Here is a 17,175-nt window from a genome sequence, read left to right as displayed (position 1 = left end):
AAAGGCAAAGACTAACGTACCGACAAGTTGACAAAAACTTAAAACGCTCTCTTCCATTCTTGATAATGACTCTAAAACGCAATAGTAAAATTTCCTAGTCAAAATCAAACTTATATCATCAATCGTGTTCTTGTGTTCTATAAAATGCATCAAATCTTATATTTTGGGCCTAACCACCTAGATAATGTTTCCGATCCCTTCACACAACAACCAGAGTCAGCTTGTTCTTTTTTTATTTTCGTATTTTTTTAGACAATTTTAAAATAGAAAATACAAAAATAAAAATAATAAAAGTATATAAATCAATTAAACCTTAATTTTTATCATTCTTATGGTACTTTTTTTTTCACCACATGCAAAATTCTCATTTATATTAGCAGATGAATACGTTTGATTATATATTTAAGTGAATATCTTTTCCATCTTTAACTATTTGTCTGTGGGATATGTCGTCCCCAATCATTCCTAAACCCCTAAACGGTCCTCATCCTGAAGAGAAATTGGACAAGTCGCCTCCCAAAACCAATTAGCAGTGTTGCCCATATAATGTGTCAGTTTGTGGTGATGTGGCAAATGTGTCAACGCCACGTTGCAAGAAAAAATTGTTATAAAGACTAATTGTCCTTTCTCAAATACCTAACGTCGTCGGAGATGGAAAGTGAGAGAAGTATAAGAGTGGTGCACGAAATTGCAATCACACTTTTTGCAACTCCGCACAACTAACCAGCAAGTGCACTGGGTCGTCCAAGTAATACCTTGCGTGAGCAAGGGTCGATCCCACGGAGATTGTCGGCTTGAAGCAAGCTATGGTTATCTTGTAAATCTTAGTCAGGATATCAGAAATTATCAGGATTGATTGTGAAAGGCGAAAGAACATGAAATTATTACTTGTTCAGCAGTAATGGAGAATAGGTTGAGGTTTTGGAGATGCTCTATCTTCTGAATCTCTGCTTTCCTACTGTCTTCTTCATCAAACACGCAAGGCTCCTTCCATGGCAAGCTGTATGTAGGGTTTCACCGTTGTCAATGGCTACCTCCCATCCTCTCATTGGAAATGTTCAACGCACCCTGTCACGGCACGGCTATCCATCTGTCGGTTCTCAATCAGGCCGGAATAGAATCCAGTGATTCTTTTGCGTCTGTCACTAACGCCCCGCCTTCAGGAGTTTGAAGCTCGTCACAATCATTCAGTCATTGAATCCTACTCAGAATACCACATACAAGGTTTAGACCTTCCGGATTCTCTTGAATGCCGCCATCAATTCTAGCTTATACCACGAAGATTCTGATTAAGGAATCCAAGAGATATCTACTTAATCTAAAATAGAACGGAGGTGGTTGTCAAGCACACGTTCATGATTGAGAATATGATGAGTGTCACGGATCATCACATTCATCCGAGTTAAGAGCAAGTGATATCTTAGAATGGAAGCAAGCATGATTGAATAAGAAACAGTAGTAATTGCATTAATCCATCAAGACACAGCAGAGCTCCTCACCCCCAACCATGGGGTTTAGAGACTCATGCCGTGGAATGTACACACAGAAACGTGTAAAAATGTCATGAGGTAATAAGGTACAGATACAATGTCAAAAGATCCTATTAATAGTAAAACCAGTATCCTAAGGTTTACAGAAATGAGTAAATGACAGAAAAATCCACTTTCGGACCCACTTGGTGTGTGCTTGGGCTGAGCAATGAAGCAATTTCGTGTAGAGACCTTTTCTGGAGTTAAACGCCAGCTTTCATGCCAGTTCCGGCGTTTAACGCTGGAATTTCTGAGGCCCGATTGCTACGCCGGTTTGGGCCATCAAATCTTGGGCAAAGTATGGACTATTATATATTGCTGGAAAGCCCAGGATGTCTACTTTCCAACGCCGTTGAGAGCGCGCCAATTGGGCTTCTGTAGCTCCAGGAAATCCACTTCGAGTGCAGGGAGGTCAGAATCCAACAGCATCTGCAGTCCTTTTTGGTCTCTGGATCAGATTTTTGCTCAGGACCCTCAATTTCAGCCAGAAAATACCTGAAATCACAGAAAAACACACAAACTCATAGTAAAGTCCAGAAAAGTGAATTTTAACTAAAAACTTAATAAGAATATACTAAAAACTAACTAAATCATACTAAAAACATACTAAAAACAATGCCAAAAAGTGTATAAATTATCCGCTCATCACAACACCAAACTTAAATTGTTGCTTGTCCCCAAGCATCTGAAAATCAAAATAGGATAAAAAGAAGAGAATATACTATAGACTCCAAAATCTCAAAGAAACATAGCTCCAATTAGATGAGCGGGACTAGTAGCTTTTTGCCTCCGAACAGTTTTGGCATCTCACTCTATCCTTTGAAGTTCAGAATGATTGGCATCTATGAGAACTCAGAACTCAGATAATGTTATTGATTCTCCTAGTTAAGTATATTGATTCTTGAACATAGCTAGTGTATGAGTCTTGGCTGTGGCCCAAAGCACTCTGTCTTCCAGTATTACCACCGGATACATACATGCCACAGACACATAATTGGGTGAACCTTTTTAGATTGTGACTCAGCTTTGCTAAAGTCCCCAATTAGAGGTGTCCAGGGTTCTTAAGCACACTCTTTTTGCTTTGGTTCACAACTTTATTTCTTTCTCTTTCTTTCTTTTTCTTTTTCTTCTTTTTTTTTTCGAAATTTTTTTTTTTGTATTCACTGCTTTTTCTTGCTTCAAGAATCAAATTGATGATTTTTCAGATCCTCAATAACAGTTCTCCTTATCCATCATTCTTTCAAGAGCCAACAATTTTAACATTCTTAAAACAACAAATTCAAAAGACATATGCACTGTTCAAGCATTCATTTAGAAAACAAAAAGTATTGTCACCACATCAAACTAATTCAACTAGTTTCAGAGATAAATTTCGAAATCCTGTACTTCTTGTTCTTTTGTGATTAAAGCATTTTTCATTTAAGAGAGGTGATGGATTCATAGGACATTCATAACTTTAAGGCATAAACTCTAAATTTTATTAATTATGAATTAAGACAAAGACTCAAAAATAAATATAAGATGAAACTAAAAATAGAAAAACAAAACGAAAAAAATTAGGCTCCTAATGATAGAGGTTTTCACAGAGTTAGGACTCAACAACCTTGATTTTGAGAAGTGGATGCTCCCTCAGCTTGAGAGGAGAGCTTTTGGCGTTTCATCTCTTGGAGTTCACGCCCTTGCTTCTCTTGTTCCTTCCATTGACTTCTTGGTGATTGGATGTTCAATGGGTATGAATTCATCTGCTTCCATCTTCACCCCAGCCTCTTTACAGAGCAAGGAGATTAAGCTTGGGTAAGCCAGTTTGGTTACAGTGGAATTCCTATTTGCAATTGTGTAGATCTCACAGGCAATCAGATGATGGACCTCCACTTCTTTTCCAAGCATAATACAATGAATCATCACTGCCCTCTTGATGGTGACCTAAGAACGGTTGCTAGTGGGCAATATGGAACGCCCAATGAAGTCTAGCCAACCTCTTGCAATTGGCTTGAGGTCTCCCCTCTTGAGTTGGTTTGGGACACCCTTTGAATTGGTTATCCACTTAGTCCCAGGGAGACATATGTCTTCTAGAACTTGATCCAACCCCTTATCTACTCTCACCATCCTCCTATTAAAGGAGTCAGGATCATCTTGCAGTTGAGGTAGTTTGAAGATTTCTCTTATTTTGTCCAGATGGAAGTACATAACTTTCCCTCTGACCATGGTTCTGTAGGTATGGTAAGCAGTTCCAGTCATTCTCTGCTTATCTGTTAACCACAGATTTGAGTAGAATTCCTGAACCATGTTCCTTCCAACCTTTACTTCAGGATTGGTTAGAACTTCCCATCCTCTGTTTCGAATTTGCTCTTGGATCCCCGGATATTCATCTTCTTTCAGATCAAATTTTACTTCCGGGATCACTGACCTCAGACCCATTATTTTGTGATAATGGTCTTCATGTTCTTTGGTTAAGAACTTCTCTTGATTCCAAAGATTCTTTGGATTATTCTCTTTCTTGCCTCTTAAATTGGTTTTTTTTCCCTTAGGAGCCATGATATTGATGAATCTTGGCTTTAGTGATCACGGAAAAGCACACCAAACTTAGAGGTTTGCTTGTCCTCAAGCAAAAGAAAAGAGAGAAGAGAGGGGGAGGAAGAGAAAATTCGAATGGTGTGATGGAATGAGGGAACCAAACGTGAATTTATAAGGTGGGGAGGGGAGTTTTCGAAAAAAAGAGATATTTGAAAGGAGATTTGAGAAGATATGGAAAGAAATTGAGAAAAGGGTGAATTTTTTGAAAAAAATTTGGGAATGATTTGAGAGATTTGAAGAGTGATTTTAGATATTTGAAAATTTGAAAGTGAATGATGAGGGATTGAAATGTATTTTTGTAGAAAAATATGGGTAAGAAAAGGAAAGTTTGAAAAAATCTGATTTGAAAACAAAATTGTGGTCCCCCCACCTTACTGGCGTTAAACGCCCAGAATGGCACCCATTCTGGCGTTTAACGCCCATTTGGTGCCCTTTTTGGGCGTTTAACGCCCAGCCAGGTGCCCTGGCTGGCGTTAAACGCCAGAAAGCTTTTGTCACTGGGCGTTTTTCTGAATGCCCAGGATACTGCACACCTGGCGTTAAACGCCCAGAATGGTGCCCATTCTGGCGTTTAACGCCCAAAATGGCACCATTCCTGGCGTTAAACGCCCAGAATGGTACCCATTCTGGCGTTTAACGCCCAAAATGCCTCTTACTGGCGTTTTTTCGCCAGTAAGCTCATTTTCTCTGCTTTTTGAGCTGAATCCTTCTGTAACTCTGTGAATTCCTTCATTTTTGATACTTTCCTTTGTAAGAACAAATCATATAACCTCCTAATGACTGGGTTGCCTCCCAGCAAGCGCTTCTTTACTGTCTTTAGCTGGACCTTCACTGAGAATCACTCAAGTCTCAGTATTGAGCATTCCTGCTCAAAATTTCCTTCAAGATAATGCTTGATTCTCTGTCCATTAACAATGAACTTTTTGTCAGAATCAGTATCCTGAAGCTCAACATACCCATATGGTGAGACTCCTGTAATCACATACGGACCCCTCCATCGGGATTTGAGTTTTCCTGGAAACAATTTGAGCCTAGAGTTAAAGAGCAGAACCTTTTGTCCTGGCTCAAAGACTCTGGTTGACAACTTCTTGTCATGCCATTTCTTTGCCTTTTCCTTATAAATTTTTGCATTTTCAAAGGCATTGAGTCTGAACTCCTCTAGCTCATTTAGCTGGAGTAATCTTTTTTCACCAGCTAACTGTGCATCCATGTTTAGGAATCTGGTTGCCCAGTAGGCTTTGTGTTCCAGTTCCACAGGCAAATGACAGGCCTTCCCATATACCAGTTGGTATGGAGAGGTTCCTATAGGAGTCTTGAATGCTGTTCTGTATGCCCACAGAGCATCATCCAAGCTCTTTGCCCAATCCTTTCTCCGGGCTATCACAGTCCGTTCTAGGATTCTTTTTAGCTCTCTGTTAGAGACTTCAGCTTGCCCATTTGTCTGTGGATGATATGCAGTTGCCACTTTATGGCTAATTCCATATCTAACCATAGCAGAGTATAGCTGTTTGTTGCAGAAATGAGAGCCCCCATCACTGATTAGTACTCTGGGAACACCAAATCTGCTGAAGATGTGTTTCTGGAGAAATTTGAGCACGGTCTTGGTATCATTAGTGGGTGTGGCAATTGCTTCTACCCACTTAGATACATAGTCCACCGCCACCAAAATGTAAGTGTTTGAGTATGATGGTGGGAATGGCCCCATGAAGTCAATTCCCCATACATCAAACAATTCTATCTCTAATATCCCTTGTTGAGGCATGGCATATCCGTGAGGCAGGTTACCAGCTCTTTGGCAACTGTCACAGTTACGCACAAACTCTCGGGAATCTTTATAGAGAGTAGGCCAGTAGAAGCCGCACTGGAGAACTTTAGTGGCTGTTCGCTCACTTCCAAAATGTCCTCCATACTGTGATCCATGGCAGTGCCATAGGATCCTTCGTGCTTCTTCTCTGGGTACACATCTGCGGATCACTCCGTCAGCACATCTCTTAAAGAGATATGGTTCATCCCAGAGGTAGTACTTGGCATCTGAAATTAATTTCTTTCTTTGCACTCTGCTGTACTCCTTGGGTATGAACCTCACAGCTTTATAGTTTGTAATATCTGCAAACCATGGAGCTTCCTGAATGGCAAAGAGTTGCTCATCTGGGAAAGTCTCAGAGATCTCAGTAGAAGGGAGGGACGCCCCAGCTACTGGTTCTATTCGGGACAGATGATCAGCTACTTGGTTCTCTGTCCCTTTTCTGTCTCTTATTTCTATATCAAACTCTTGCAGAAGCAACACCTATCTTATAAGCCTGGGTTTTGAATCCTGCTTTGTGAGTAAGTATTTAAGAGCAGCATGGTCAGTGTACACAATTACCTTTGATCCCACTAGGTAGGATCTAAACTTGTCAATGGCATAGACCACTGCAAGTAATTCTTTTTCTGTGGTTGTGTAATTCTTCTGTGCATCATTTAGAACACGGCTAGCATAGTAAATGACATGCAGAAGTTTGTTATGCCTCTGTCCCAACACTGCACCAATGGCATGATCACTGGCATCACACATTAATTCAAATGGTAATGCCCAATCTGGTGCAGAGATGACTGGTGCTGTGACCAGCTTAGCTTTCAGGGTCTCAAATGCCTGCAGACACTGTGTGTCAAACACAAATGGTGTGTCAGCAGCTAGCAGGTTACTTAAAGGTTTTGCAATTTTCGAAAAATCCTTTATAAACCTTCTGTAGAATCCTGCATGCCCCAGAAAGCTTCTGATTGCCTTAACATTGGCAGGTGGTGGTAATTTCTCAATTACCTCTACCTTTGCCTTATCCACCTCTATTCCCCTGCTTGAAATTTTGTGCCCAAGGACAATTCCTTCAGTCACCATAAAGTGACATTTCTCCCAGTTTAAAACCAGGTTAGTCTCTTGGCACCTTTTCAAGACAAGTGCTAGGTGATTAAGACAGGAGCTAAATGAGTCTCCATATACTGAAAAGTCATCCATGAAGACTTCCAGAAATTTCTCTACCATATCTGAGAAGATAGAGAGCATGCACCTCTGAAAGGTTGCAGGTGCATTGCACAGACCAAAAGGCATCCTTCTGTAGGCAAACACGCCAGAAGGGCAAGTAAATGCTGTTTTCTCTTGGTCCTGGGGATCTACTGCTATTTGGTTGTAGCCTGAATAGCCATCCAAAAAGCAGTAATAGTCATGACCAGCTAGTCTTTCTAGCATTTGGTCTATGAATGGTAAAGGAAAATGATCCTTTCTGGTGGCTGTATTGAGCCTTCTGTAGTCAATACACATACGCCACCCTGTGACTGTTCTTGTAGGAACCAGTTCATTTTTTTCATTATGAACCACTGTCATGCCTCCCTTTTTGGGAACTACTTGGACAGGGCTTACCCAGGGGCTATCAGAAATAGGATAAATAATCCCAGCCTCTAGTAATTTTGTGACCTCTTTCTGCACCACCTCCTTCATGGCAGGATTTAGCCTCCTTTGTGGTTGGACCACTGGTTTGGCATTATCTTCCAATAGGATCTTGTGCATGCATCTAGCTGGGCTTATGCCCTTGAGATCACTTATGGACCACCCAAGAGCTGTCTTGTGTGTCCTTAGCACTTTAATCAGTGCTTCCTCTTCCTGTGAATTTAAAGCAGAGCTTATAATCACTGGAAAAGTGTCACCCTCTCCCAGAAATGCATATTTCAGGGATGGTGGTAGTGGTTTGAGTTCAGGCTTAGGAGGTTTATCTTCCTCCTGAGGAATTTTCGAAAATTCCTTAGCTTCCTCTAGTTCTTCTTGATCAGGTTGAGCATCCTTGAAGATGTCCTCAAGCTCTAATTCTAGGCTTTCAGCCATATTGATCTCTTCTACCAGAGAGTCAATAATGTCAGCGCCCATGCAGTCATGTGGTGTGTCTGGATGCTGCATAGCTTTTACAGCATTTAACTTGAACTCATCCTCATTGACTCTCAAGGTTACTTCCCCTTTTTGTACATCAATGAGAGTTCGTCCAGTTGCTAGGAATGGTCTTCCTAGAATGAGAGTTGCACTCTTGTGCTCCTCCATTTCCAGCACCACAAAGTCAGTTGGAAAGGCAAATGGTCCAACCTTGACAATCATGTCCTCTATTATGCCTGATGGATGTTTAATGGAGCCATCAGCAAGTTGGAGGCATATCCTGGTTGGTTTGACTTCTCCAGTCAACCCAAGCTTTCTGATGGTGGATGCAGGTATTAAATTGATGCTTGCTCCAAGATCACATAGGGCTGTCTTGGTGCAAGCGCCTTCTAATGTGCATGGTATCAGAAAGCTTCCAGGATCTTGAAGCTTTTCTGGTAAGCTTTTTAGAATGATTGCACTGCATTCTTCAGTGAGAAATACTTTTTCAGTTTCTCTCCAATCCTTCTTATGACTTAAGATTTCCTTCATGAACTTAGCATAAGAAGGTATTTGCTCAAGTGCCTCTGCAAACGGAATCTTTATTTCAAGAGTCCTTAAATAGTCTGCAAAGCGGGCAAATTGCTTATCCTGTTCCGCTTTGCGGAGTTTCTGAGGATAAGGCATCTTGGCTTGATATTCTTCAACCTTAGATGCTGCAGGTTTATTCCTTACAGAAGTGGTTGAAGAAGCCTTATTAGAGGGATCACTGTCAGCACCCTTAGGTGTCTGATTTTCCCTTGGCGTTTGAACGCCAGGATTGGGTGGAAAATGGGCGTTTAACGCCAACTTTTCCCCCTTTTCTGGCGTTTGAACGCCAGAACTGGGCAAGGAATGGGCGTTTAACGCCAGCTTTCCTTCCCTTTCTGGCGTTTGAACGCCAATAGCATTCCTCTCTGGGCTCTTACTGTCCTCAGAGGGATTTTGAACAGTGGTTTGGTTGTCCTCTGTCAATTGTTCCTTGTTTGGCTTTTTACTCTTTTGAGCAGTGTTATTCAGGGTCTTCCCACTCCTCAGTTGAACTGCTTGACATTCCTCTGTTATCTGTTTAGATATTTGCTATTTTGCTTGATTCAACTGTAGTTCTATGCTCTTATTAGCAACTTTAGTTTCATAGAGCATCTCTTTAAATTCTGCTAACTGTTCTGTCATCAGGAGAAGTTGTTGATTAAGCTCAATTATCTGTTCTTGAGGATGAGGGTCATTGACTACTGTCATGACTTCCTCCTTTGGAACGAACTCATTGCTAGAATATAAGTATTGGTTTCTAGCAACAGTGTCTATAAGCTCTTGAGCTTCTTCAATTGTCTTCCTCATGTGTATAGATCCACCAGCTGAGTGGTCTAAAGACATCTGAGCTTTTTCTGTAAGCCCATAGTAGAAAATGTCTAACTGTACCCACTCTGAAAACATTTCAGAGGGACATTTCCTTAGCATACCTCTATACCTCTCCCAGGCATTGTAAAGGGATTCATTATCCTCTTGTTTAAAGCCTTAGATGTCCAGCCTTAGCTGTGTCATCCTCTTTGGAGGGTAAAAATGATTCAGGAATTTGTCTGACAACTGTTTCCATGTCTTTATGCTTGCTGTAGGTTGGTTATTTAACCACCTTTTAGCTTGATCTTTTACAGCAAATGGAAACAGTAATAGTCTGTAGACATCCTGATCAACCTCTTTATCATGTACTGTGTCAGCAATTTGTAAGAACTGTGCCAGAAACTCAGTAGGTTCTTCCTGTGGAAGACCGGAATACTGGCAATTTTGCTGCACTATGATAATGAGTTGAGGATTTAGCTCAAAGCTGCTTGCTTTGATGGGAGGTGTACAGATGCTACTCCCATATGCAGCTGTAATGGGGTTAGCATATGACCCCAGAGTCCTTTTGGACTGATTAGTTCCACTTAAGTCCATAATGGACAAAAGGGAAATGATAATGATTGCAAAGAGATAAATTTTTGTTTATTTATTTATTTATTTATTTTGAATTTACGAAAAAAAATAGAATAAAACAAAATAAAATTAAAATAAAATTCGAAAATCAAAAAGAAAATAAGATCAAAGCAAATTGAAAACTGAATCAATGAGTTAATTAAAAAGATTTTGAAAATAGTAATTAGAGAGATATGATTGAAAAATTTTTATGAAAAAGATTTGATTTTGAAAAGAGGAAAGAGAAAAACAACAAAAAGACACCAAACTTAAAATTTTTAGAAAATCAAACACTAATTTTCGAAAATTTTTAAGGACAAACACAAAGAGGACACCAAACTTAGAATTTTTATGAATCAAAAAGGGACTAAGAACATGCAAAAACGAAAATTAAGAGAAAAACACAAAAAGACACCAAACTTAAGATATGAAACTAGACTCAACTAAAAGACTCTAAACCAACAAAAATAAAACAGTCCTAATCTAAGCAACAAGATAAGCCGTCAGTTGTCCAAACTCGAACAATCTCCGGCAACGGCGCCAAAAACTTGGTGCACGAAATTGCAATCACACTTTTTGCAACTCCGCACAACTAACCAGCAAGTGCACTGGGTCGTCCAAGTAATACCTTGCGTGAGCAAGGGTCGATCCCACGGAGATTGTCGGCTTGAAGCAAGCTATGGTTATCTTGTAAATCTTAGTCAGGATATCAGAAATTATCAGGATTGATTGTGAAAGGCGAAAGAACATGAAATTATTACTTGTTCAGCAGTAATGGAGAATAGGTTGAGGTTTTGGAGATGCTCCATCTTCTGAATCTCTGCTTTCCTACTGTCTTCTTCATCAAACACGCAAGGCTCCTTCCATGGCAAGCTGTATGTAGGGTTTCACCGTTGTCAATGGCTACCTCCCATCCTCTCATTGGAAATGTTCAACGCACCCTGTCACGGCACGGCTATCCATCTGTCGGTTCTCAATCAGGCCGGAATAGAATCCAGTGATTCTTTTGCGTCTGTCACTAACGCCCCGCCTTCAGGAGTTTGAAGCTCGTCACAATCATTCAGTCATTGAATCCTACTCAGAATACCACAGACAAGGTTTAGACCTTCCGGATTCTCTTGAATGCCGCCATCAATTCTAGCTTATACCACGAAGATTCTGATTAAGGAATCCCAGAGATATCTACTTAATCTAAAATAGAACGGAGGTGGTTGTCAAGCACACGTTCATGATTGAGAATATGATGAGTGTCACGGATCATCACATTCATCCGAGTTAAGAGCAAGTGATATCTTAGAATGGAAGCAAGCATGATTGAATAAGAAACAGTAGTAATTGCATTAATCCATCAAGACACAGCAGAGCTCCTCACCCCCAACCATGGGGTTTAGAGACTCATGCCGTGGAATGTACACACAGAAACGTGTAAAAATGTCATGAGGTAATAAGGTACAGATACAATGTCAAAAGGTCCTATTAATAGTAAAACTAGTATCCTAAGGTTTACAGAAATGAGTAAATGACAGAAAAATCCACTTCCGGGCCCACTTGGTGTGTGCTTGGGCTGAGCAATGAAGCAATTTCGTGTAGAGACCTTTTCTGGAGTTAAACGCCAGCTTTCATGCCAGTTCCGGCGTTTAACGCTGGAATTTCTGAGGCCGGATTGCTACGCCGGTTTGGGCCATCAAATCTTGGGCAAAGTATGGACTATTATATATTGCTGGAAAGCCCAGGATGTCTACTTTCCAACGCCGTTGAGAGCGCGCCAATTGGGCTTCTGTAGCTCCAGGAAATCCACTTCGAGTGCAGGGAGGTCAGAATCCAACAGCATCTGCAGTCCTTTTTGGTCTCTGGATCAGATTTTTGCTCAGGACCCTCAATTTCAGCCAGAAAATACCTGAAATCACAGAAAAACACACAAACTCATAGTAAAGTCCAAAAAAGTGAATTTTAACTAAAAACTTAATAAGAATATACTAAAAACTAACTAAATCATACTAAAAACATACTAAAAACAATGCCAAAAAGTGTATAAATTATCCGCTCATCAAAGAGATATTAAACTCTTTGACTTTCCATTAATATTTTTCGTTTACTCACACATTCACAAAAAATTCCTAAAACTTTGTCTTCCTCCTTTGTTTCCTTCCAAATTACAGTGACATTGTTGCATGTGGTGTTTCTGGAGATGATACGTTGATAAAGTTGAAAAGGACAAATAAAGTTAGTTGTTACTTTCTCGCACTCATACTCTCCCTATCCTTGTTTTGCTTTTTGTTGTATTATGATGAACTCATTTGATGAGTGATTTTCGTTCGAAACTAAGCTAACTATACGATTTTGATGTCTTCGTAGAATTCTATGGTGAGCTAGAGTTTCGTGTATTGTTATCTGTACAAGCTAGAATACAAGATATAATCTTGATTAGTATGTTCTATTTATTTTACTAGGTGATATTTTATGTCTATTGTTTTCCTATATTGAAAGTTTGATAAACAATTTAAATGAAATATTGTGTTATTTATGTAAATGCCTATTTTTATTATTTTTGTGTTCAATCATGGTGAAAGGTTCAAAAGAACTACGAAGGGTGAGTTACACTATAAAGATGGTAAAGTAGAGAAATTTTCTCTAATAGATGTGGATGTCGTCAATAAGAAGGATTTGGAGGAGTTGTTTAGAGGACTAGGATATCTGGAGTATAAGACCATGTTCTGGCATGATCCAACTGTGTTGGTGTTTGAAAATGGGTTGCATGTGCTCATTGGTGACAAGAAAATAAACGAAATATATGACTTTACACTTAGACACAACCTGAAAAAATTCTTCTTATACTTTGAGCATCATGTGGATCAGCCTTGCATTCTCAGAGATAATGTGGTGGTGGAAGACTTTTCTGAAGAAGATTTTATACAGGAGGTAGCTTCTTTTGATGATGATCCTTTGGAGGAGGCTCAATCATTATCTTCATATGATTCCTACGAAAGTGTCTAGGATGAAGCTTATAAACCTCCACCTCCTGGGTATGAGAGTGATAGCAATGACGAATCTCTAATACCTGAAAGGAGAACGAAGAAAAAGAAACCTAAGTTACCATTTAACACCAAAAATAGTCAAGGAGATACACTGGGACCAGGAGGAAGATGCATGTTTTGAATGGTGATAATGGGAGTGGAGATGGTAATGGAGTTGGCACTGGACATGACAGTGGTCCATTTGACTAACTTTCTTATGCTAACATTTAAATATTAGAAGTATTGTATATTTTATATTCATAGTAAGTATGAGGGTAGATTGAATGGTACCTTTTGTTGATCGGAAATGAAATTCCAACCATGGATATAGTGGTCTCCAAGATCTTCTTGAAGTAAAGTGAGAAACCACTTCCAGCTCTCTTTTGTCTCACTACTAACCACAGCAAACGCAATAACGTAAAAGTGATATTTTGCGTCCTGGCCCACTGCTGAAAGGAGTTTTCTCCCGAAATAGCCCTTCAAAAAGCAACCATCTAATCCAATCAATTTCCTACAACCCAATTTATACCCCCTCTTACATGCATCTAAACAAATATATAACTTGTCAAATAATGGAGGTGACTGGGGGATGGGAGTAACATCCAATAATGCAGTGCTCCCAGGATTACTCCTTAATAACTCCAAGAGATAATGCCTCAATTTGCTATACTGTTGTCTCTTGTTTCCAATGACACGTTCTCTTGCTTCTTTAAGTGCTATATAGACCATTTTTTCATTGATCACAACATTGTAATCTATCTTGATGTGGTTATAAGCCTCACTTAGGGTTATGTAAGGTTGAGTGAGCAACCTCTTTTCTAGCTTGTTGGCCACCCACTTTCGATCTGCCATATTGCTTCCAAAATTTTCTCCCACAAGTGTGAGTGGACACATATGTCTTGATTTGGTAACTCTTCAGTTGATTATTCCAGGCACAGTAAATTAGCCACGGACAAGGGTTAGTTCTACCACTTACAGCACCTGCAGTCACAGCCCCATCAAGCACAGTCCCACCATTTCCAAACCCAACATTCACAGCTTCTTCTCCCATGGTTCCAGCATTGACACATGTATCCTTTGTATTAACAGGATTCACATTCACACTTTGCACATTGTTTACTTAATTTCCTTGCACAACTACTTCATCATTACTTTGCACATTTTTACCTTTACTAGTAGATGCCTCCTTAGCCTCTTTTGGTTTTTTTGATTTTTTTATCCTCTCCAATCCATGATCACAATCACATCTCGCTCTCATTTGATCATTCTTGATGTACCTAATCTTTCTCCCCTCATAGATGACAAGATCCTTCAGAGTAGCCTTAAAGCTTTCAATTGTTGCGAATTCCATCCCCAATTCAAAGTACACCTTTCCAAAGCCAGCATTTTCATTAAACTATGGAAACTCATACCTCTCTCTCTCATCTTCAGAACTCTCTGGAGTTAGCAGTGTCTCTGACTCATACTTAAAAGTAGGTTCTTCCTCCTCCTCATTTTGTATACTTTCTTCATTATTTTCAGTACTATTGTTGCCAGTACCACCAAAATTTGGCACTGGAGCTTGTGATGAAGTTGGACTAGTATTCATGTGTCTAACATTGCCTAGGAACATAAAATTGGACCCAACACCAGCTGGCCTACTACCCTTTGGGCCACCAGATTTTAATCTAAAACCACTTGGTCCTTCAGTTTTTGTCCTTGCAGATTTTGGACCCCTAACACTTTGCCTAATTGAGCTAGGTCCACTTGTTTGTTTCTTGTCAACCTTTGACTTCTTCTTTTCCATACCACTCTCTGATTTTTTCCCAGTTTTACTACTCTTTTTCTTGACAATCACACAGTCGGAGTCACTGCTTTCATCTTCAAATCCTGGAGGGGGTGGTTTATATGGTTCGTCCTCAGTGGTTTCATACCCATCATCATCACTAGATTCCTCTTTCGCATCTGCATCACCCTCAAAGTCCAAGTCGATATTCTCAAGTGGAGTAACCATTATCGAGTGATCAAAATACAAATGAAACTCATCAGTGCCCTTGTTCTTTTGTATGTTCTTGCGCAACTAATTAATCTCCAAATCTCCTTTTATTGGGTGCAGTCCACTCTCCAAGTTAGCAGCCGTAACATCATACCAATACATAGTAGTGTAGTTCAAATAGCCTAACTCTTTAAATAGGGTTTGTAGGTCAAAGAAACAGATAAGATCAACATCCATCTTAGGAAATTTCTCAACTTTTTCATCCAGATAAAGAAAAACTCCTTTGTTATCCCTAACAAAATGCCCACCATGGTGAAAAACAGGAACCACAAATTCCTCCATTTATTTGCAAGAACAACACATTTAATGATTAACAAACATAATCATATAATCCTAAATTTTGACAAATTCCATAAAGGAAAAACAAAAACAAAAACAAAAAATCTACCTTCAACACCGTAAAAACTAACAACATTGTATACTACTTGTGAGTGAACATACATGCAAAAACAAAATTAGAACTAGCAAACATTGCCATAGCACATTTTGTGCTCTGTACCCCAACCCAAAAAATGAATCAGTAAATCTAAACTATTTTTTCGGACAGAAAATAAGAATATAATACATTCTTGCCTTCTTCAACGCAATTCTTGAGTAGTCCTTGTCACCCTTATACGCAATTCCGTGCTTCTGGATTTGAGCATGAAGCGTTACAAATGGTAACAGAATGCAGAATTTTATCAACGTCGTCACGATGGTGATGTGGGAGATGATGTAGGAGATGATGTAGAAGATGAACGTTCCAACAATGTATAGTTTTCTCTGTAAAAAACTGAACAAAGGTGGGGGTTAGGGTCTTTTACCTTCATATGAAGTGAACAGAAACTTTTTATATTCCTCTCAAACGCGAAAAACGATGCCATTCTGCTGACGAGTACAGGAACTAATTTGTCCAGTTGCGTCACCTGACACGTAGCAGTCCACGTGGCCTTCAGATGTGCTACTTCAACATTTTTCATTGGTCACAAATGGAGAAATCAAGCTAAGGACTGAATTGTCCGCCGGAGAAAATTTTTGGGGGTGTTTTTGTGTATTAATTTTTTTGGGACTAAAGTGTCCGCTTTTAAAATCCTTAGGGACTAATTTGAGTAATTACTCTATAATCTACCATAGTCTCATCACCACTACAAGTTAAATCTGAATTATGATTCTATTCACCAAGTTTTTGTAATTTTACTTTCAAACTCATTCTCATCACTTTCATTGAGACCTCCTTCTTCTCTTATTTTTGGTTTCTTTTTTGATGTCCTATTTAGCTCTTCTCCCCTTTTTGTATTTTTTTTTCTAATAACTCCACTTTTGATTCGACCCATTTTTTTAACAGCTCATCTTTCTTAAACTTACTAAATTCTAATATAATATATAGTAATTTTTTTTGAAAGAAAGAAGCCCAACACATCAAGTGGAGCGATAACAAAATAACCAATGGAATCCATAAAGCAAGCTACCCAACTCAAAATAACACTAATGTTTATCCTATTGTCATCTCCAGCATTGCCATCAATAACAAAAAGGATCCACACCTAACCACTCATTATAGTTCATGAAGGACATATGAATAATCTCATCAACCCCTTTCCCTTTATTCTGAAAAATACTTCTGTTTCTTTCTAGCCAAATGTTCCAGATAATCGCACAAACACTCATCAACTACATCTTGTGCTCTTCCTTGCTAGCTGATATCTCAGTCCAACTTATAAAATGCTCTTTCAACGTCCCCGGGTATGGCCATTGCCTTCCAACAAAGATAACCAAACACACCAAACCTGCCAAGCAAAATCACAACCAAAGAACAGATGGTGACCATATTTAGTACTTTTGTTGCAGAACACACATACAACATCTTCCTGGTGGATAACTCCCAACCAACTCAGTCTCTCCTTTGTATTGACCCTACCAGTCAAAACAAACCAACAAACAGTTCAACTCTTGGTAGAACTAAACCTTTCCAAATTGTCCTTGTAAAGTTGTAACTTGTTATATCCTCTGGAATGATGTCCTCCTGTAGTACCTGCATAAAAGAGTTAGTAGAAAAGACCCCTTGTTTATCAAATTTCCATACAACTCTATCCTCACTCCCATAAGCCAATTTGACCAGCCTTAATGCATCATACAACTGGTTCACTAAATCCAACTCCCATTGGAATAGCTCTCGCCTCC

Source organism: Arachis stenosperma, chromosome 1 (assembly GCF_014773155.1).
Source record: "Arachis stenosperma cultivar V10309 chromosome 1, arast.V10309.gnm1.PFL2, whole genome shotgun sequence".
In the NCBI taxonomy this organism is placed as follows: Eukaryota; Viridiplantae; Streptophyta; class Magnoliopsida; order Fabales; family Fabaceae; genus Arachis; species Arachis stenosperma.
This window is presented reverse-complemented; position numbering follows the sequence as displayed.